This window comes from Lygodium microphyllum, chromosome 6, assembly GCF_053477565.2.
Source record: "Lygodium microphyllum isolate KBCC chromosome 6, Lygodium_microphyllum_v1.1.10, whole genome shotgun sequence".
NCBI lineage: Eukaryota > Viridiplantae > Streptophyta > Polypodiopsida > Schizaeales > Lygodiaceae > Lygodium > Lygodium microphyllum.
In genome coordinates, this window is record NC_141140.1 from 141,544,791 (window position 1) to 141,551,936 (window position 7,146).

Consider the following 7,146-nt stretch of genomic DNA (forward strand, 5'->3'; position numbering starts at 1 on the left):
TCTTAGAGCAAGGAGAAGCTCCCAAACACCTGAGCAAGGGAGAAAGACAGCGGCTAGCTCGGAAGGCTACAAGATATCACATGGTAAATGATAGTTTGTATTGTCTTGGTAAAGATGGTGTGCTTAGGAAAGTGCCTTCAAAATGGAAAATTGAAGAAATCTTAAAAGCTTACCATAATGATGTGTGTGGAGGCCACTTTGCACACGACATCACAAGTAGAAAGGTTCTACAACCCGGCTTTACTTGGCCCAGTCTACACCGAGATGTCAAATATTGGTGTCAAACATGTGAAGAATATCAGAAATTAGGACCACGACGGCTCATAGCAGAACCCTAAACCCCAATCAAGGTCTATGGACCCTTTGAGAAGTGGAAAATTGATGCTATAGGGCCTCTACCACGCACTCCATCAGGAAAAGAGTATATTATCATGGGGGTAGATTACATGACTAGATGGGCCGAGGCTATGCCAACTAGAAGAATCACTGCTAAGGAAGTGAGTAAATTCATCTTTGACCACATTTGTTGTAGATTTGATACCCCTCTTGAAATACTATCAGATAGAGGACCAAGGTTTAGAGCTAATGTGGTGGCTGAACTCATGCAAAGGCTAAATATTCAACGACAACACTCTACCCCTTACTACCCTCAATGCAATGGATTGGTGAAAAAGGTAAATTGAATGATTTGTAAAATCATTAGCAAACAGGTACATTCAAGGCCCTGGGATTGGGACAAGCACCTTAGTGGAGCTCTATGGGCTTACAGAATCTCCTTCAAAACCATGTTAGGGTTCACACCTTTTCATCTAGTTTATGGACAAGAGGCTCTTTTGCCTATTGAGGTGAAATTAGCTAGCCTTCGGTTATTAGGTGGCACAGTAGGCTCTCAAAAGGAGAAGTTACATTAAAGATTACTGGACCTAGAGAGGCTACAATTGGATCGTGAAGAAGCCATCAACCACTACTCTCAGGAAGCTGAGAAGCGTAGAGAAAAGTTCAACAAGAAGCTAACAAATAAAAACATCAAGGAGGGATCTTTAGTGCTTTGATATGACAATCGCTTTGATAAAAGAAAGGATGGCAAGTTTCTCTACCGGTGGGAGGGACCGTTTTGGGTCACAAAAAAATTCAACAATGGCGCCTACAAACTTCAAGACATTGAGGGAAAAGTGCATAAAACCAGGGTAAATGGATGGCGCTTAAAACCCTATCACATCAGGGTGGGGTCAGCTTAAGATACCAAAGAGTGTCTAGAGGCATAAATACCTCTAGCCAAGTTGGGGGGGACTATATGATCCGAGAAAATCACAAAAAAATATTTGTCTAGCACTTTGTTGATTTGTTGTACATTTGGAGGTTTGAAATAAAGAAGAGGCTAGGAACAACCTCTTGGAAAATCCAAGAAATCATTGGATGGAAATATTTCAAGGACCGGTTTACCAAGGGGGGGTGAAGAGTAAATATCAATGGAGGAAGGTGAAGGGACAATGTGTAATGTGAAAAGAAAAGACATGAAATGGATTTGGAGCCATCCAAAGGGCATGTGAGGCTCATAATGTCATGGCTTTGGAGCCTTATGATAATTCAAACAAATGGAACCCTTCTTGGAAGCATTACTGGAAGAAAAATCAGGCACATGATTTTGTAAGATTTTTTAAAAATATTTCCACTCTGAAATTTAAAAAAAAAGACATGAAAGGTGTAGCGCGTGAGCTAAAGTTTTGGCTGGTATTTTTTTATAATTTTTTGGAGCTATGAGTTAGGAGATATGGCCAAAATGGTGGACGCCAACTTTTTCCAACTACAGTGGAGACCACCTCCCAATTTTATACACACTACACTTTCTTCCCCACACTTAACACTTCTATAAAACATCATTCATTAGACTCCCAACCCTTTTCCCTCTCTTCTCCTCTCTCTCAAGCTAATAAACCATTAGAATTCCCCTTCTAAATCACCCTCAAATCATCCTTAATTGTAGTAGTAATGTATGAATTCTCACTACTCTCTCTCCATTATTGCTAGATATGATCTTATTTTACGAAGATTCTCTATTTTTTTTAATAGGAGAGCTCTTGGACTCAAGCTATGGAGGCGAGAATGGAGACAACTCACCTATGATGGAACTTGATTAAGTACAAAATTGGTCAATAAAACATCTAGATGGAGCTTCCACATTGGTGGAACCGCCTTAATGGAGCTTTGGTGGTGTTAATTCCTATTATATCTTAACCTCCTCCCTAAACACCCTCAAGGCCTATATAAAGAGGCCTTCTCCTTTGTAATTTTCAAGAGAGAGCCAACAGGCCTTCTTCAGCCCCATTGAGCCTTCCCCATTCTCTCTCATGAGCTTATGTAGTTCATTCCCTTACTATAGCTTATGCATGCTCTACAATGTAATTGGTGTCCATATTATGTATATTGGTTATGTCTTGAGGGTTCTCCATCTCTTCTGCCCTCTTAAGTTTTATTGATTCATCTATTTTTTGTAGTTCTCTCTCTCTCTCTCTTGTTTTCCTCTCTTCTCCCTCACAAGCTCCTCTCCCTCTTGCATAGCGTCCTAGTCCGCTCTTCCATGACTAGGTGGTGCCCTTACCTCATTCACTTTGTGGCAAAAGGGAGTTTGGCATAGTATAGAGGCTGCCATACCGAATTTCCTTCGTCAGATTCCTTTTCTCTTGGGCTTCATTGGGAATTATTATGGGTGTGAAATTCTAGGAAATTTTCAACAATTCCCATGTCAAACTTTAGAAAACTTATATAGCATTAATATTAGAGTTTGATACTCAAATTATTTCTCACTTAATTTATTGAAGCAATTTTCAAATAAACCCCTCTTCTCATTGCTAAAGTTAAATTGCAATTTCACAGGTTCCAAGGGAAAATAAGGTTCCATTATTTCTCTGATTGATAAAGTATCAATCAATCTTTATTACAACGGATGTACAAGGTAATCAAATGGAAAGAAATATATTATTTAGATAGCTCACATGCTCATCTTTTTTTTTCCAGAAAAGTATTCCCTGACATTTTGATACATCCTTTATGAAGTAGCTTGGATTCTGAGAGTAGATATCTAGGAATCTATATTTTTTAGGGAGTTCAGAAAATCCATCCTTTTTGTAGTTGCAGTAGCTAGAGCGACCTACGACTTTTATCATGTCGGCTGGAAGAATCTTCGTAACTTTCTTATAGATATACTAGTTTAGTTTTATCTTCTTGCATCTAGTATACAAGGTTGAGTATACACTAGCCTCACAAAATAGATAAATCTTGACAACTTTAAGATCTTCCATCCATTTTACCATTTTCAGATTATTCTGAAGATAAGCTAGACGGCTTGCATCGATATAGCAATATCCTCCACTAATCATCCACCATCTTTCATGATATAGAGGCGAGGGAGCCTATTTTTGAAACGTGAATAACTTGGTTTAGCACGAAGACATTGGGAATTTCGTATTTGCTTGCACTTGCATTCGCTATACGCAATGTTCCGTTAGTAGTGGCAACTCTGGAAACCTCGAGCACTCCTGTATCTCCGACAATATCCGTTCTTTGATCAGTTGCAGTGGTTCTCATGGTCTTTCCACCTCGTCGCTTTGGAGCCATCATTCATAAGTGGATTCGAGAGATAAAGAAGGAGAAATGAATTTGGGATGGGAGAACATAAGAGAAGATGGCCAAGTCAAAGACCGAGACAGGGGGTTGAGCTAGCTCTCTCCCTCGTAGCCTCTTTGGGTAACTCCTCTCTCTCTCTCTCTCTCTCTCTCTCTCTCTCTCTCTCTCTCTCTCTCTCTCTCTCTCTCTCTCTCTCTCTAGCTCCATCTCGCAATCTCTTGGATGGATATCCTTCTACCTCTCTCTCTCTCTCTCTCTCTACCTCCCTCTCACAATCTCTCGGGGTCTCCTTGTGCCTCTCTAAACTACTCCGCATGCCTCTTATTTATAGCTAAATTAGAGAAGAAAGGTTTTGGCTAAGAAGAAGAGCTCTTTATGGAGGAGATCTTGGCAAAATTAGCAATCTGATGCTCAAACCACAAATCTGATGGTTTCGTTGGCTCTAAAAGGGGGGGTAATACTCCAAGAGGCTTACTCAGAAATCTTCCATATCACTCCATTTTCTTCTCCCTATTCGGAGTGCTCCAAAATATCAAAAATATGCTAGTTTTGTCCAAAAATCTAGTATTTTGGGATAATCCATCCTATACACACTGACACTAAACTAATATGGCTCATTACTCTCGTTCAAGTGATAACTTTTGTGATGGGTGGCTACAGTCCTTGTCAATCCGGAAAAATGTTGTGTTACAATCCTCGTTTTTTTTAAAAAATTGTTAGTTAGTTAGTTATTATTTTAGTTAGTCTTTAGTTAGTAACCTTACTAACTTACTAATTGACTAACAAACTTTCGAACTAACCAACTAACTTTTAATTGCGTGGAAGTATTACACATACACACACACACACAGAAAATAGAGAAAGAATAATTGATGGAAGATGGGGGATAGAGAGAGATATATAGAGGGAGAGAGAGAGCTGTACTTGAGGTAATTAACAAGGGGGGGGGGGGGGGGGAAACATGGGAGGGGACGGTGGTTCTAGAAGGGGTGGAGGTGGTAGTGATAGGCAGTAGAGGTGGTGATAGTGGTAGTGGAGATGGTGGTGGTAGTGGGGGACAGTAGTTGTGCTTGATATGTGCACAAGAAAAGAGGAGGAATAAGTGGACTATGTGGAACAAGAAAATGAGATTATCTAGAAAATCTCACTAAAATACTCGCTCAAAAAGCTCACTTCTTGCACGCACTCACAAACAAGCAAAGAACTATTTCTAATGCATCAAGCACATTTTGCAATACAATTCCATGCATACAATTCACCTAAGTGGTTTACCCTCTAGCATGAGGTTCCATTCAACTTTTCAAGTCATTATGAACTTGGTGTTGGCCTTAGCCTACTTAGAAGGGAATCGATCCTTGGAATCATCATGGCTACCTTACCTAGTCTAGACCTCCTCTTCGAATTTATTTGCTCCTCTATTCTTACCTTTTAAGGGTCTAGGGTCTCTTCTCAATATTAGTCTCTAATTTCTAATACGATTTAACTAGGATCCATCTCAAGGATTTGTCCTAGGGTTTTAAAGTTTTACTTTGTGATGGGATTTTGAAAGAAACATCTTTTTAGTTTATAGAGCTTATATTTTCTTAAATAAACCCTATGTAGATTCTACAAAGAAGATAATATCCTCAAGTCTAGTTCAATCTCTAAGTGAAAGGAATTTTCGAGTATAATTCTCAGGGTCATCTGAATTTAGTTAGGCCTAAGTCTTCTTGATTGTTCTTAAGTGTGGAATAATTATGTGAGAGTTATATGGGATCCCTATTATAGTAGCTTTCCTTATGAGAAAATTAGAGGATTAATGGTAATGTTTTTTATTTGTAGCCTTCAAGCAATGAGTTTCCTTCTAGGCAATCCTTAAGTTGTCCCTTCATTCATGTGCATAAAACTAATAGATTATTCAAAATCCTCATTATGGACTATGCTCCATCACAAAAGGATATTACTCCTTGTCAAAATTTCCCTCCTAGGTAGCCTACTTTTGCCCAATTACTCTAGTTGGGTGTACTCATAAGAGTTTCCTAATTAAGTAGCTAATCTCTACTTTGGCCCTTCTATTAATATTTTCTACTTTAGCTAATTATAAAGAGGAACACATAATTTAGACTATATGAGGAGCACTTGAACTTGGACTGGTGCATGTGGAATCTTGTTTGCTTAGGTGACCTCTTGCCTAGTTCGAGTGCTTCTTCTCTTATAAGCCATCATAAACGCACGAACTATCCCATGCATGCTCCTTGCTTAACTTCTTCCTTAAATCCTTTGTAGTGCTCCTTGATGCTCATATGATCTTTTGAGTGGGCTTTGGTAAGACTAGAAGGGATATTTTGCTTGACAAAGGAAAACTTGATATATGAGTATGTATAATAATAGAAACTGAGATGATACTTTGGATTAAGGAGATAGATTTTTGGATTTGTTTCAACAAGGATAGGGTAGAGATTGGAGTTTTAGTCAATGGGTATGGTCTATTTCAAGGTGCCCTAAGATAGGGATTATTCTTGATTCATGGATAGCAAGATAAGGGATAGAAAATAGGGTGGGGATAAAGATTGATAGGGAATTTTGAACTCAAGAGTCAATGAATCCCAAACTTTTGGGTAAGCGAGTCTAATGGAACGAATCCATATATGGGGGGGGGGGGGGGGGGGGGGGGGGGGTTTGTTTAGAAGATTGATCAATAGTATGATAGATGGTCAATAGACAGGAGGGAAACACGAGGAAGAGCAACTTATTGAGGAGGCTGAGGTGGAGCTATGATCCAATGGTACTTCATCAATTTCTTGTCCTTGGCTCTCTTCTTTTTGACCTTCTAACCTTCTATGTGTGCATGTGTGCATATATATATATATATATATATATATGTATAATTTGGAAAAAAGGAGAACAAAGGATCAACTCCTATGCCTTTTCTAAGGCATCATTTTATAGCTAAGGGTTAACCGCTCTCTCTCTCTCTCCATCGTTAAAATCAGCATCTTCTCTCTCTAGTTATGCTTTAGTTTCTCTCTCTCTCTCTCTCTCTCTCTCTCTCTCTCTCTCTGTGGACGGTGGCTTGGTGATGATGTCGATGTGGTTTCCTCTCCTTTTCTCAGAGTCGATGGCATGATGATGATGATGGAGTCTTATCTCATTCTCACGGTGGTTACACACCGCCATTGCCCGCCCAATCTGTGCCCAGTTTGTGGGCACAGGAAAATTTGACTTGGGCGGTCACCTGTCCGCCACCTGCTTACACACTGGGCAGTGGACACTTTTCGTTATCAATAAGTGTCCGTCCATCTTCCGTCCACAATAGTTTACACACCGGCCACCACCTACCAGCGGACACTTCCTGAATTGTATGAGAATGAAGGGGCGCTACGAATGTTGATCATCATTCTCATAATAATTATTTTTAGAATGCTTGATTAAACACTTTAAATCGACTAATAAACCTTTAAAAAAAGTCACCAAAAAGACTGAAAACATGAATCTGAGGTTTTTCCTACCAAAGAACTCCAAGATTATGACCTTATTGCGTCG